A 17,768-nucleotide genomic window follows, 5' to 3' on the forward strand; every position below is an offset into this window, starting at 1 on the left:
CTTATGATAAATGGAAAACAATTGGAAACAAGTAAATCAGAAATAATTCTATGCAGATAATTGGAAGGCAAAACTACGGATGAATAATAAATTTTCCCATTCTGGAAACCAAATTATCGAGAGAGACTGCCATGGAAAATGGTATCAAGTCCCATAATATTTTCGTCTCTTGGTATTGTGCTGCCGAAACTCATCAAGGCCCAATCAGTTTACAATAGGATCAGAATCGTTCTATCACAATGGTAAAGCTTCCACTATGTCCCTTTTATACTGACTGGATTTCCTCCACTCGAGCAAAGAAGACTTTCATTAGAATCGTTTTATATGCTCACCAAGAGACACAGTCCTGACTGAAAAGGAAAGTTGTACTTAAACATCGATAGCAAAGAGCTACGGTGATAAATTCATCAATGAATAGCTGTATACATTTGAAATCTTTTCTTTGTATCGGAATCGTAGCATATATTTCGAAGATCCGTAACCAATATAGTAATTCTTTTAGCTCTTTCTTTGTTCTTTAATGAATTGCTGTGACTGCTGTGAGATCAGGGACAAAGACGTATGGACGTGAAAGAAATAAACAATCCTTCATGAACTTTATATCCGCGTACGTGATCTGTTTATAATATGGGAAAAGGGCGGTTGCGGAGTGATCCTGAAAGAAAAAATACTGCATTTCAAGGGAGCGTAGAGGATAAGTTGTTAAGATACAAACCAATATGTATGTATTTATGTATGTATGTATTTATGCACTAGTACAGTGGTTCTTAACCTTTTTATTACCACGTCCCCTAAGAGTTGGTCATTCCCTCCACGCCCCCTTGCATCTATGAGTAACATTCCCTTCCAGATTTAAAGGCATGTGAAAAAAAAAGGAGAAAGAGAAGGGGTGCTTCTATTCCTTTAGGAATGAATTAGTGAGATACTTGATACTGCTTCTTAGCGACTCTTGTTAAGAGAATAACGAATACAATTAGAGAACTTTTTTATTTTTCCCAAGGGCTCGCGCCTCCCCTGGGAATTGCTGACGCCCGCGCACCCCCTGGTTGAGAACCACTGCACTAGTAGGGCGGGGGATCTAAAACCCTGAAGATTCAGCAATGATAGCAAAGCAAAAGGCCAGCGTAACATTCTGTAGGCCTAACCAGATTTTAGAGTAATACAAGAGTCCTTCGTAGTGTAGAAGAAAGATACTGATCATAATAATTAAAAGATGACTCATAACTTGAGGTAAACAATTGAAAGCTTAAAATCGTAAAAGAAAAAAAAATTATACAATGAATCTTTGAAGAAGAGAAAACCGTACGTTTGATGTGAAAACTGACAGATTCGTGAAGGAACTAGCAGTCTGATGGACAGTTATTTGAGGATGTCGAGAGTAATCATCTGGTACTTCGGTAACGATAATAAATTAGAATAATCATAACAGGGTATTTTTAAATTCATGAGATGTTCTCGTATATTCGAAAATTTATAGGTTCTTGCGCTGTGATTAGTTCCAAGATGGGAATCTAATCTAACTTTGAGCCATTTATTGTGGCCGCTACAAATTTCTCCCTTTGCTTGATTCAAATAATAGATCATCAAAGACTGCATTACAGTAGGAAGCTTATCTTAGTGACGGAACAGTAAACCCACATCTTATGACGTTTGAAATTCATTTCATATTTGGTGTAGAAAACAACTCTATATAAATTTTTTTTAAGTATACTTATTGCAGGGAATGAATGAAAGGAATGAAAGCATATGCCAATAATCTCAACACTGAGGGTAATAACTGACAAGACTAAAATCTGTGGTTCAGATACTTTTAAACATTTTCGAAATAAAAAACAATACGAAATATTCATAGATTCTTAAAATAAAAATTTCTGAAGGAATCTTTGTTAGTTGAGGTACAACATAAAACAGAGCACGACAGAAGAAGGGGGAAGGGAGGCACACTATATAACTCAAACAAAAATGTAGAGCACCTATAAGTCACTGCCCTGTGAATGTTTAAAGAGAACCAATATTAAATTCAGGGTCGGTTCTGGTAATCAGTATGTCAAACACAACGGAAGGTGATTATCGTATTCATAATCAGTTGTGATTTTGATGTAAGCTATTGTCTTTAAAAAGGTTTCCAGAGCTTCTCTAGATTTAAATAAAAAAAAAAATTCCTCCAATATATCTCTGACAAAAGACAGTCTCTCTCTTGTCATCAGGTTGACGGAGTTTCAATGGGTTCTTCTTTAGGCACTATTCTGGCTGATGCCTTTATGCTATTTCTTACTGAACTAATGTCCCTTGGTTTATCATCCTGTATATTGTATTTTTATTAGATAGTGAGCTTGAAGATATCGATAAGACAATGGTTCCTGCTTCAATCAAGTTTGTTTCTAATTTCTGTGTGGTGTGTCTCTCTCTTTAATACTGTATATATATACATATGTATATATATGTATATATATGTGTATATATATATATATATATATATATATATATATATATATATATATATATATATATATGAGAGAGAGAGAGAGAGAGAGAGAGAGAGAGAGAGAGAGAGAGAGAGAGAGAGAGAGAGAGAGAGAGAAGAGAGAGAGAGAAATTAGAAACAAACTTAATTGAAGCAGAAACCACTGTCTTATCGATATCTTCAAGCTTTATACATACACACACACACACACACACACACACACACACACACACATATATATATATATATATATATATATATATATATATATATATATATATATATATGTATGTATATATATAAATATATATGGAGTTTTAAATTAAAAGATTGCTTTGATTCTCATTGCATTTTTTAATTCTTTGCAACTTTAACTTTCAGTATTTCAAAAAGGTGTTTTGTTGTTCCCCGCGTCATTCCATAAAAGTAACAGAGTAAATGTAATTCTAGGTAGGCTGCTCTAATGAATGTTATATGAAAATAATATAGCACTGAATACTATTAGAGATATAGTATGATATTCCTAAGTACTTTAAAACCGAATTTCTCGCCAAATTTCATCTCTGACGTTTGACCTTTTGTTTGAAACGGAGAGGATGTCAACTTTGATATGAGAATCCACAGCCAATAATACTTGAATGAATATCCGTATTAATCTATCGCCTTTCATAATAGGTAAATTTTGAATGTCAAACCATCATTACTTGGCGAAAGCGTTCTCTCTCTCTCTCTCATGGAAAGAGAATGGTTTGCAGCGATAGTAAGCCGTTGCAATCTTAAATTGTTCATTATATATATATATATATATATATATATATATATATATATATATATATATATATATATATATACATGCATACATACAAAATAACGAGCGTGGGTGAAGACGCCTATGCTCGTCATCTTGCAGAAAAAGATTGCTATCTTTGCGTCGGAAGATTAGTTTGACATGTTTGCTCCTAACCGTGAAAATATAATGTGAGTTAAAATAATAGATGCATGCACCTATATCTTCAATTTTAACTGAAGAATGATATTTAAAGGAGGATGTTGTTTACAGATCGAATTTCGACCTAGCTTCCCAAGACATAAAATTCCAGAAATGAGACTGATATAAAATATATGCAGTTATATATTTCAAAATATTAATCGCATGCGCTAAAAATGTAACTCAGTCGTCCCTTTTAATTTGCAGTGTTTTTCCTAACAATACTGTATTTTTGTGCAATAGCTCCGATTTGGCAGCTGAAATAATTAACCATATTCAATTAAATTGCAATTTGATACCACTTTCAAAAACTATAACGCAGCTTTTACTCTTCGCCAAAACTGATTATTATTATCATAAAAAGTGTAATCTTTTATCAAAACCAATCTTTTATCAAAACAATACTAATGATGGAAAACAAGTACTTTTGTCCAAGTTTCTTGCATGAGAATTCGTTGACATTTTTAAGGGGTAAAAAATTAAGAGTAATTAACAACACTGCGAACTTTAGTATACGTAAATTTTTAATATGAATGGTTAGTATAGAAACAATTAACTTACTGCTAAAAATGTACCATGGAAGTAGAGTTGTAAAAATAGCAGAAGCTTTTGGAGAATGCACATGTATGTGGTTGCAGCATGTTTAATGACATACCCTTTTCTTCGGAATAAAAATCTGTGGATATATTTATGATATAAGTCAACTGAATTTCTCACCTGTTATATTATAACGAAACTATATAAACCAGCAAAGGAAGCATTAAAATTCATGAGGTAACATGTACTGAAAATTCATTTTACTTCCATTTTTAAATGAACGCCACAATATTTCCCTTGAGAGAGAGAGAGAGAGAGAGAGAGAGAGAGAGAGAGAGAGAGAGAGAGAGAGAGAGAGAGAGAGAGAGAGAGAAAGTAGACCGTAGTCCATGAAGGTTCAAGGAAATACGTGAGTGGCATCAAGATACACTGACACGCCACTCTTGAACTTCTCGACCCTAATGGTATTTCATTGTTGCTAAAACACTATATTTTTCTTCTTTGTCGTCTTCCTCAGTATTTTAATAATTTTTTTACGGCTGCAGATTTAATGCGAACGGAACTTTTTTTATTTAAGCTTGTCTCTTCCGCCTTGAAAAAAAACAATTATGCGCTGTAATAGATAAACGGAAAAATAACGATACTTTTTTTTCATAAAGATATTCTCTTCAAACTACATTTCGTTTACTCAGTGCTACTTTTTCAATATGAAAGAATATATATATATATATATATATATATATATATATATATATATATATATATATATATATATATATATATGTGTGTGTGTGTGTATACATATATATTTATATACATATACATATATACATATATGGCACTGATGATGGATACAAAGGATACAAACAGCCGAATCGAACTTGAGAGAAAAATTTGAAACGAATATATAAATGAAACCGAATGATTAATTGACTTACTGGGCTTGAACTCCCCTTACATTGCAGAGGGAAAACGTAATCTATAGAAAAGGGGAAGACCAGTTACTGTAAAGGCTGTGATGTGCTGACCCCTTCTGTTTTTTCAGATTCAAGGGGCAGTAAAAATATTTTTTAGTCATATAAAAATCATAACGATGCAGATCTGAGACTTTTATTTAAGTTTTCACCTTTAACTATATTTCTTTAGAAGAGTCCTAGAAATTTGAAGATGCTATTTTTTTCAACTTCCTTCCAGAAAAAAGAAATGGGATGCTTTGAATTAGAGTTTACCATTGGCTTCAAAAACTATGTTTATAATAATGTAAACCACGTATTCAATGCGCAAGGAAAGCAGCAGAAAGGGACTGGAAATAAACACAAGAGACGATCTTTTGCAAATTAACTAACATTTCCGGGTATTTGGTTGCAGAGACACTAAGTACTCCGGGTTAGTTTTACTACTTTCAGTTTTCCCTAACAGTTACACGTATGTGTAAATGTTTCATATACATACATACATACATACATATATATATATATATATATATATATATATATATATATATATATATATATATATATATATGTATATATATATATACATACACACACACATATATATATATATATATATATATATATATATATATATATATATATATATATATATATATATCAAGAGCATAAAGTTTAGACGTTTATGGGCTCTGTTGCGCTCCTCAAATCCAGGCTATTATTGGATTTTGCATTTAGGGGAAGGGCCATTTAAAGTGAATGCTTTAAGTTATAGGACACTTTGCATTTTTTATGGGCAATCAATGAAAAGTTCGGTGTTTAATGATGTTGGCGAAAAGTTGTTAATTTGGGGACAAAGTCTGAAAATTTTTATGTAAAGCTTTCATTCATGTTTACTTTTGTCCAGCTAATGGAAAAAGGGGTTGCATAGTACAATGCTTGAGAAACTTTTTTACAATTTCAGAAGCGTAATTTCAATTCAGTTGAAAATATAGAATTTAATTTTTACAGGGTTACAGCGAGAATACATGAAATACAAACTTGCTAAAAATTTAGTCGGATTAGAGTCACCCACGAAATAGTGTCTATCACCTAAAAAATCTACAATGCTGTCCAAAATATTTTGAGATCTTTCTCTTGCTGCACATTTGTGTTCGCCACTCGAAATATAACAGCTATAAAAGGAATTATAAAAAGACTAATTTCGACTGACTTAACTAAAAAAGTTTCCTTATATTTTACCACATAAGTATACCGACTAAATGAACCCAGAGTTTTGCGGTGACTGATATTTATTTGCGCTGCCATGGACAAATTATAAGAAGAGAAAATGTTAGCGGTAGCCTCTAAAAAGAAAAGAATAATAAAAGCTATATATATATATATATATATATATATATATATATATATATATATATATATATATATATATATATATATATATATATATATATATATGCTTTGACGTTACATCACGGTCTACATTATGCCATGAATTTCTTCACCCTAAGAGAATATTTCTAAAAGATGATTGATTTTAAAGTTACTGAATATTATTATATGTCAGACTTACCGCTCTGAAGAGTCGATCTGAAGTGGAAGATATTGCATGGGAGAATAATGACAATTAGCTGACTTCTTGGTTCATCCATACAAACAGGATTCTGATCGCTGACCCATGGTGAACACTGTGGGAAGCCTTAAACGAGATAAATTTTATTGCTGTTAAAACAAGCAGTTTGAGAATAAAACTAAATTTAGACCAAAATTATATGCTATTTATATATGAGTATTTGAGTTTAATTTAGTTTTTAGGAAATACCGCTCTTTAGAGTGACTTTTACAGGGAGAAGTCAGTGTACAGTATATGACAGAGTGTGTACTTGAGTCAATGATGACATGAAATTGACTGTTTAATACTACCAGGATTAACTAACTGAAGATTGATATCTAGCACGAATTAATACACATAAAAGACAGTTCATTAGAAACAAATAGCCAGGTAAAAAGACCAGAATTTCGAGAACAAACTTTGTGCTAGAGGTAAATGAAAATTCTAATGGTGTAAAATAACCAACACTACTAGAGCAAAGAAAGGATCACTTCATAATTAGTGGGATGAAACAAGCCCTTAGGATTGTTTGTTAAGTATAATACTCGAATCAAAATAAAATGCCCCTCAAGACTTGTCAATTTTAAAATAGATATTGCTGTTGGCTTGGCAAATTTTTTTTTTATCATCTAAAGTTTTTTAATAAACCAATTCAGTTGAGAAACTTAGGCTGGCATACTTAAGCATAGTATGCCAGAAAGATTTATAAAATATTTAACCCCCTTTTTTATGAGATGCCAGTTTTGTACTGATCCAACATACATACACAAATACTACAGCAACAAGTAGCAAAAGCAAAACTACAAAAACAAGTCTTACCGCAATATACAGTATTACTTTCAGGCAGATTAAAATAATAAACTAATTTTATAGCTCCAAAGAAAATTAAGCCAAAACATCATTTACTCTAGGGACTCTAGAAATATGATGTGAAATATTTGTAAGAGAAACTTGGAGAAAGTGAAATCTTTTGAAAACGGGAGAGGAAGAATGTCAATACAGGCTTCCTTGACACGAGACGAAAACATTCGGTTTGTGAAAAAAATAACTTCAATAACTTCAAAGCAACTCTCTCTCTCTCTCTCTCTCTCTCTCTCATGCATGTATGTATGTATATGTATATGTATATGTGTATATATATATATATATATATATATATATATATATATATATATATATATATATATATATATATATATATAAATCGATACCGTAACTGGTGCTAGACTCAGGTAGAATGACTGGTAGTGAATCCAATGATAATTGTCACTCGGCAATGCTTTTACAGCTGTGTAACTTGCATAAAGAATCTCAGTAATGGTAAAAACCGTGACTAAAAGAGGGATACCCTTCTGGGTTGGGGTCTTGAGTTACTGAACTGGTGATGGTACCTTAGGGTTCCACTTGAGTCGTCATCAGTTATTAAAAGGAGAGAATCTCCACAAGGTTATCGAATCTCCGAAACAACAGATTAAACTTATTTTATATCCAGAGCAGCGAGCATGAGTGTAGAGATTTCAGTTTACAGAAATGAGTTTTGGAACTTCGTACATGAGGCTTGAGATTTAACATCTGGGACAATGGAGACTGTTTGAAATCGTGTAGTCATGAAAGTCGCTCTACTGTCATACACATAAGTACTGTAAAAGTGATAAGGAAATGCAGAACATCAATAATGTAAGTAGAAAAGAAAAATAGAGAGAGATGAAGAATATATAAGTGGATGTTACATTCTTTCAGGCGGAAAACCACAAGAAAGTGTGTGTTAACCAATGTTCTAGTGATAGCATCTGGGCTAGGGAAAGCAATACTCAAGGAATTTAGAATATAAAAACAAATCATTATTAGCATACGTCTCAATCCACAAGAATTCTTCCTTGCACTTTAGACAGCTAAAAATTAGGATATAGCACCGTACTTGACGTAAACAAACGAATTTCCATTTATATCTAACAAATATTCTCCATACTGAACCGCACGTTTATTTGCCGTGTTAAGCTTTCAGGATTGAACAACAACTTCTGATCGAAAGACAAAGTCATTTAGAGCAGTCAGTATCATATATATTCTAAATCCTGAATTTTGTCATATACTTTAACGCAACAACAAATAAATTAACGCAATTATTATAAAGTAGGTTACAACCACAACCAACCAGTCCAAAATAAAAACTTTTAACGATAGATCGTTCAGTTACGAGTAATTCTTTCAGAACAGAGACGGTACAAAGAAGCAATCAAAACCACAGAGAGGTAATCCCCAAGATCACTGTCTTAATCAGACTAACAAGATTCGGGAAACTGAAACATTGGCAAACCCAAAGAGGGGAGAGGTAAAAGCCGGGCTTTACTTAATCCGATCAAAGCCAAATGAAAGGAAAAACGTAAAGCCCACAAGCAATAGAGGGGAGTGAGCACTTGGATATGTAGGAATATTTTAAATCAAATATGAGTCAAGAAAAAAGAGCTAGAACCAAAGGTTTACCGCCATGATATATACATAAATTTACTGTGCAACCAAAACAAAGTGAAAATAAACAACAGATTCAATTTGCAGAATGCTGTGCTTGATAGTTGTTTATTTCTGTAAATGACAATGGCATGACAAAGAGAAAAACAAGGACCCAGGAACACTGATGAAATATTATGATTATTATTATGATGATGATTTTTAAAACAAGCGATATACTGAATCTTTTACGTTAATAAAAGAAAATAAACGAAGCATGACCCTTTGAAAAAGGAGGGAACATTTTTTTCCTAGGCTTTTCAATATTTTATCGAAATTCAATTATTACCAAAGTGTGATGGTTATGAAAGATTCACTGTCAATTAAATTACACGAGAGACAAATCTCCAGTATCATTAAATTACACAAGAGACAAATCTTCAGTATCATGAAGGAATACAGGTTAAGCAAAATGGGAGAGAAGGTCGAATGTTATTACTTAATAATTATAATCATCACTGCATAAAAACTTAAATAGTGATTGGTAACTGAGCTTCCAAAATGGAAAATGTTTTTCATTGCTGTGAACGTTTCAAGAAAAACTGTTCGCCAAGTTAGCGCAATTACTTCACCCACCCCCCCATAAGAATTTTTTTATATTAACTAAATTAAAATCAATTCTTAACACAACTGTTAGTATGAAACAGGGAACATCAAACGTTATCTTAATATACATTGATAAGGGTAAAATTTCGAAGCAGATTACCAATCTTAGCACTTGTTATGAAAGATGATGAATTATATTTCAGCGCCGTCAGCATTAACTTAATTTCGCGCTTAGCAATCACAAATTTTCATAATAAATAAAAGACGTTTTTCACCGTTTCAATAACACGACTGAAACAATAAAAGTACAAATCATAACAAGTAAGCTAGACGGAACCTATCTCACTTTACCCACACTGTAGGTAATATTCCACGAACAAGTAACGCAAATGCATGCAGATTGCATGCATATGCATTTCGATGAAATCATGCAAGGGCTATCATTCACACGAACGTGTTTACAGAGCGCAAGTGTATTTTAAAGACATTTGCCAGGACGAAGTGGCACCAAACGAGAAGTAGATTAGAGTTATGCTAAGCATGTGATCAAACCAAAGTGTGAACGAGTGAGGAGAGAGAAAGAACAAAATTAATACAATTTCCTTTCAAGTACACCTTTTGCTGCAGCCAAAACTACCTTACATCGGTTAGATACATCATCATGAGTTTCTTCGTAATTTCGTTGACTTCTTTCCAAGGGTAGCAGCATCACCCTCTGCTAGACAGCTGGAGCGTCAGGAGAGGGTCTTTCTCACCTTTATCAAGAACCAAAGCAGATGAAAGTTAATGTGAGCTTCCCAGATTATGGACCCTATTCATGAGCCATGCAGAATCACCTTGGAATGGCTGCCTGTCACGAGCCATCCCACCCTCTAGAAGCTTCTTATTTTCATTTAATCGTGGTAACTGTTCTATCGACCAAGCCCTTTCAAGAAGTTCAACGATGCCGCTCGAGTTAGTATGGGCAAGAATTCCACAGCGTGTTCTATGGGCAAGAGTGCAAAGGACTACACAGGCAACATTCTCACGGGCCTCAGAAGAACACGCGGATCAGTTCCTTCGACTACGCACCGAGAGGTAACACATATATACCCATCCTGGAGATTGAGGCTTCGGTTCCAATATGCAATAAAACTGGGAATTCTAAATTCCTGTCAGCAGTCGGCAGGAATCTGTGTATGACTTCAAGTTAAATGAAATGAAAAGGAGAGATGCGTCATACTTTTACAGAACATGGGCTTCCTATGAGGTTACTTTCTCGATACTCATAGGAAACTCATGGTCTGCATAAATATGATGTATCTGTCGTTTTCATTTCGTTGTGAATTTGAGGATGTCAACAGGACGAAAGCTTCTCATCCATCCTGTTCATTCATCTGCCTTAATTTTTATTTTGGAAAAATAGTTATCTAATATAACACCAGCCACTAATTTTCTGATCATAACATACATCAGATTTTATTTTCACCTCTTCTCAGCTAATCTAATAGCTGTCAAACTTTTCCTTGGTGTCTTCTGTTTCCTAAGAATTATATGTATATGTATATGCATAAGTAAGTTTATATATATATATATATATATATATATATATATATATATATATATATATATATATATATACATATATACTGATATATATATATATATATATATATATATATATATATATATATATATATATATATATATATATATATATCAGTATTGTAAAATATTATAATAGGTAATACTCATACAACTAAAGTTACATTTTTGTATTAATGAAAAGGTTACTTTTTCGTGTAGTAATTACACAATTTTCTCCAAATGATGTGAACAGCTATTACTGGTAATCTAATGCCATGTAACTTTTACCACAACGAATTTCATTAAGGTTTAATTATATGTACTACCTGACCACGGAAATCTAAGTTCATCGTTAATAAATGTACGCGGCCGATTAGTTTAAAATTATGTAATTTTTTTCACTGCGTTACTTTGCAGAAATACAAAACTGATTTTAACCTCGTTTGCTTCGTTGTTTTGATTTGCTATCTTTTAAAATAGTTCAGTCAATAGGTTCATTTTGGGGGGCATATTGTCTAGCGAGCTTTGTTCATTAGATCGTTTCGGCAGAGCTACTGTTAACTCTTGACAATTACTAGTTCGGTAAATTCAAATCTTGCTCAAATTCGTTGTTGTAACAGTGACCTGCCAGCTGATTACAGATATTAGCTATTTTGCTCCTTTTTTAAAAATGTCTTTTTTTTATAATACACATGTACTAGACTTACCTTTTTATTAGTTTTCTGGAAAAGAAGGCTGTTGAGATGGCTATTTGTCTGTCCGTCCGCATTTTTCTATCCGCCCTCAATCTTAAAACTACTGAGGTTAAAGGGCTACAAATTGGTATGTTGATTTTCCACCCTCCAATCACCAAACATACCAAATTGTAGCCCTCTAGCCTCGGTAGCTTTTTATCTTATTTAAGGTTAAAGTTACTCATGATCATGCGTTTGGAACCGCTATAGGTGCCAACAACACAGGCCGCCACCGGGCCGTGGGTGAAAATTTCATGGCCCGCGGCTGAGAGTTTCATGGGTAGTTGCTGAGGGTTTCATACATTATACGCTGTACAGAAAATTCGGTTGCGCCAAAGAAACTTCGGCGCATCTTTTACTTGTTTATATAATTATTGGTTTTTTATTAGCAACTACCTACACTACTGGATATATTCGTATCTTTCTGTGACTGCTCGCTTAAAATTTCGTTTGCATGGCTAAAAACTAGGGATTGATAAAATAAAACATTGTATAATCCTTTCTTTTCTACTTGAACTCTCAATCTACACGTTGTACTTTACATAATGCATTTTCTGTTGATCAGCTTCACCCCACAAGAGCTTCTTATAACTTAAATACTGCATTTTCTGTTGATCAGTTTCACCCCACAACAGCTTCTCATAACTTAACGAACGTAATCAGAACGAGAAAATAATACTTGCAGTTCAAGTACGTGATACTTGCTCCCATACGGCAGTAACTTGGTGGAAAGCTATTTCTAATATCAAAGCGTCAACTTGAACGGCCAATTTTGCTTCATGTAATTTCCATAGTATTCATAATCATAATTGTATCAAATGAAAGAAAGTTATTCAAACAATATAAGTTAACGCACCACTTTTATAGAATTGTAAATTCTAACATGGTATTTGAAAATTCTAGTAAAAAACAGAATCCAATGGTAATGTGGAGTTGGAGTATTTTTTAATTTTACATTAGTTCTAATTATTGAAAAAAATGTGTCTGGGATCAATGTCTGCCAAAATAGATTTGATAACATAACTCTTACTTTATAATTCGATATCATGGCGAGTCGGAACATTGAAGGTTACTGAATTTTTTACCACCTTTATAAATTCTTACATGAAAAATGCTTCTCTTGATATCGGAGAACTTAGAGTGTTATAGTCTCTCTTCTATTTATTACTGTTGTGAACAAAATCGAGAAAAATATTGTATAATTTAAAGGAAAAAAATAAACATTAAAAACATAAATTTTAAGCCAAGACTACAGGCTAAATTACTTCCTTTTACAGTCTCATCCAGCTGCTGAATTTCGATATGAATACTTAAATTAACTGGATTGCTCCGTTTAACTTAAAATGAACTGATTTCTCTCATTCGTAATGACCGTACATCGAGTGATCCTTGAATCCGTTAAAAGCCTCTCGGAAGTAGAGAGATTAAGATCAGGTAAAACCTACAAAAAGAATGTTAAAGAAGAAACATCTACCAAGACGAAAGTAATGTGACAGGCAACTACTCACAACTCTGCCTTAAGTCACTTTCACACTGATGCATATTATCGAAATCATTGCCTCATTTTATAACTCCATCGAGAACGAGAAAGAGTGCCTAATGAAAGGGCATAAACATCTGTTGCGTGAGAGTTTAAAATTTCAGCAGTAAATGTCTTGTTATCTATAAGAAGGCGCAACGGTTATGCTTTGTCCTAATTCTTGTAAAACTTTAGGGAGCCATCAGATGGTCTTTTCCTTGGTAAAGCCCGTCAGGTATCAGGTATAGATCAGCAATTTTTCGATGTGGCTGACAAACACCAAAAATATATACAATCCAACATTATTTTAAAGACAAACTCTGAAATAATGGGAGCCTCTCTATCAGTTGCTGTTGCTGTATAAATATGTAACACATTGATATATGGAGTTTATTCCAACTTCAAGCAAAACTGTCTAATTTCCAGATTTAGATGTGCAACCGCCTCCACTCCGAGTTTCGAATGCATTACAATCCTTCGTTAATTGAGTCCGTTACCATTAACTTTCGCTTTGAAAAAATCATCATACTATTTTCCTAGTTCCCGTTAACAAAACACTTATATTAGATTAACTTTGCGAAGAACCAAATTATTAAAAGACATGAGATGCTGAAGGTTCTGACTTCAGATTTCATACTTGGTAGCCTGTATAAGAGCTGATCTATTATGATATATTAAGGCGTTTTCACCAGTCTGGAAGGAGATAGATTTGCATACGTATACAACTTCATTTGCAGTTTGATATAGAAAATAAAATTTCAACGTGAAATCTTTAGTTTCATTGTAGATGCCAAATAATCTAATTTATAAACCAAAATATCTGCTGGAAAAAATTACTACACTTGCTTTCTTCGATAAATGAGAGTAAGAGGCGGTCAATAATTTCACATCAAGTGGACTACTAATTTCATTGTAAAAAAGTCAGTATTGCTAGTTGTCTTAAATAAAAAGTCATTATTTTATGAAAATCTTTTCTTACGAAAAATTTACAAGAAAGTTCATCGCATCCTAGCACACACATTCTACTAAAGAAAGAGCAACTTCATCAATTAATGGGTGTACAAGTCATTAGTACTTCAATTTTCATTATTCATTGCTTTTATTTTGCCCTGAAGAATATTTTGTTATACATAAACAGGAATATATTTATTCCTGCCTTTTCTCCACGGGTAAAAATTTACAATGGGGCTAAAAAATTAAGTCTCTATATGACAACTGAATTTGTGGTAATAATGAGTATCATAGAAATATACACATATAACCACAAAAAATATCTAAGGTTATTTATTGCATAACCTCGTCATTCGACATAACAATCTGGGAAAATTATATTAATGCTGGAAGACTTTGGTACCCTCTTACAGATTTATTTCAAATTAAATAACTTTACTCCAATTTAGCATTATAATTTCTAATTTACCAACGAGTTTTTTGAACAAATACCTTCGCAATCGTTGCCATCCTTAACGAAAATGTAATAACAATTCACGGACTATTTCTTTACAAAATGACGCGCAATTTGATGATTTAGAGAGCTTCAAATTGCGCGATATACGATCGGGAGAGACATTAACAGGATCTGCGACGACCACTATTACTGAGATTAGAGACGCCTGCTGACAAAGTGCCGGTTTGAATTTGACAGGATTCCTTCTCATGATCTGATTGACTGACAGAAAACCAGTAACGTTCAAATGGGAAGCGGCATTTATAACTCGAGTTGCATGAAAGCAAACATTAAATTTCATATAATCATCATAATTGAAAATCTATTGGTGACTGATGAGAGTAAAAGTTTTTTATGTTTAAAATATTTGGAAGTTAGTGTTTGCAACCTTAATCACCGCTTTTACACATGCATTGACACAGTTATTTATATTCAAGACTGACGGTACGGATATGGAATTTACTAATCTATTTCAGGCTAAAAACAGGCAAAATCATTACTGGATAAGAACTACGGACAGAGACAGATCTCAACAATGATAATTTAAGCTTACGTATCATTTTACTATGCATTTTCAATACAAGAATCTTTAGCTCTCAATTTTTGGGATACAGATGTATTATTCATACAAAATTCATTTGGCTTGTAAATAGTTTCCAGCTTTTTTTATTCTGGTGAATTTAGATTTTTTCTTATATTATCTAATGAAGTTATTTTGAAATACCTAATTTATATGTTCCAGTTGTAGCTAAATTTCACACAGCACTATGTAAGCTTTGTTATCCAATTGCAGATTTAAATGTTGAGTTTGACAGGAAAAATAATGTGCTTAGTGATGGCAAGACATGAAAACTGCTCTATTCCTTTAGGATATTTATTGTTAAATTGTCGATCGGTTCCTGGCCATTGCTTAATTATCTTGACTAAGAAAAAACTGCCAAACCTTGAAAGCATACTACATATTAGAACATATTTTCAGCTGGCGATGAACTTCAATACATTTTTGACCAACGTGTACGTCAAAGACAGAATTGGCGTCATGTTTAAAAGAAGCCTGGGTAAAAAACAAAAAAGTGGAATACAGATTGTTTAAATGTTTTGTTAACTCGAAGCATCCCTTTGGTAGGTAAAGCCAAATGTTCAGGTATTAAAGACTTTCGAGTGAATGTAAAAAATAAAAGGTTTCAATAATATATTTTTAGTAGAAATTATATGATTTCGACTCTCTCTCTCTCTCTCTCTCTCTCTCTTTTGATACATACATGCAAACACACAGAAATGGTATGATTATGAATACTGTTCCTTTTCAAGAATTTATCCCATTACCTTTCTTCGTAACAAGGCGTTGTTTTTAACGTCCCTTGGAACTTGACAGGAATACAAGCTGTATTTATTCCAATCTGGATTAACGAAGTTAGTCATCGGAGATATAAAACCAATAAGTAGATCTTGTTTTTGTCATACTTCAAGTTATTTTACGAATTATAACAAAAGCAACAATAGGTACAAAAAACATTGCCGAAACCGAGAGATATAACCCTATTTTAAAGTCATGTTTCGTCAAAAGTTCGGATGAAATGATTACTGACGTAACACATTTTTTTATATCACCGTGAACGCCTCTCAAGTTACAACGTAAGATAACCCTCGTATGAAACGGAAACCGACAAAGTGAATGGATACGACAAACAAAATTCTTAATTTCACATTTCCCTCCAGGATACAGCGGCTCTTCAAGATGAGAGCAACAGCTAAGGGAATATTCCTCCTTCCTTCAAACCATACAGGAAGTTTTTGATTATTGAAACGGTCTCAAGAATTCAAGTTTTCTCTCGTTAATAATCAAGTATTTTCTTTTACTTCAATTAGGTATAAATTTCTACTATTTTTTCCGGCATTGCAGAATGAACATCGTTTATAAGTGAACTTAACTGTATTCTTACCAGAAATCGCCTTTCTCTTAACCTTAGATCAGTCAAACATTTCTGGCTTTCTATATACAAGTATGAAAAATCCAAGATATAAGTATGAAAACAAAAATTACGATGTTCATACCTTGGAGAGGAAGAAGACGTGAAACAGTCATAAATTACGCGAAAAGGGGACTGGAAAATTATGAACGGTCCTGAGGACGGGAGAGAATGATATACAGTATTATTAAATTTTCAGTGGATTGATGGCTGCAGGTTATCAGCACTTCTGTGATGGAAGATGAACGATATGCCTTCTCCCTGGGTCTCCAATTCACTGCCCTTTCGTGGTTCCTCGTTGGGCGAGCGGGTTCCGTTCTCGTCTAGCACTCTGCTGGCCGCGAGCTCGAATCTCCGACCGACCGATGAAGAATAACAGGAATTTATTTCTGGTGATAGAAATTCATTTCTCGCTATAATGTGGTTCGGATTCCACAATAAGTTGTAGGTCCCGTTGCTAGGTAACCAACTGGTTCTTAGCCACGTAAAATAAATCTAATCCTTCGGCCCAGCCCTAGGAGAGCTGTTAATCAGCTCAGTGGTCTGGTTAAACTAAGGTATAATTAACTTCTTTTTCTGCCCTTTCGCCTTTCGAGTATATCTGTGAAAAAGCCAGATATACTCGTGCCTACCTTTCATTTAAGCATTCGATATTCAACCAATCCATAATCAATATAATATACTTATTAGTTAGTTTCATATTTACAAAGAGGGTAGGAACGGGCCAAATGAGTGAGAAATCAGAATCAGCTTTCCAGATAAGAGGAATTGGAACTGGAATATAAAATTCAGGCCAAAGGCCAAGCGCTGAGACCTATGAGTTCATTCAGCGCTGAAGAAGAAATTGAGAATAAAGGAGGCTTTACAGGTGTAACAGGAGGAAAAAAAGTGTACCTTAGTTTAACCAGACCACTGAGCTGATTA

General features: G+C 33.4%; 1 long non-coding RNA gene across 1 annotated transcript in view; it reads right to left on the reverse strand.

The window, feature by feature from the left end:
- The window catches only part of LOC136843213 (uncharacterized), a 92,924-nt gene that overhangs the window by 11,963 nt on the left and 63,193 nt on the right, over positions 1-17,768 (reverse strand). The window contains exon 2 of the long non-coding RNA XR_010854480.1: positions 6,516-6,641. This is a non-coding gene — a long non-coding RNA (uncharacterized lncRNA). The remainder of the gene's footprint in view (positions 1-6,515; positions 6,642-17,768) is intronic.

Source organism: Macrobrachium rosenbergii, chromosome 11 (assembly GCF_040412425.1).
Source record: "Macrobrachium rosenbergii isolate ZJJX-2024 chromosome 11, ASM4041242v1, whole genome shotgun sequence".
Classification (NCBI taxonomy): Eukaryota; Metazoa; Arthropoda; class Malacostraca; order Decapoda; family Palaemonidae; genus Macrobrachium; species Macrobrachium rosenbergii.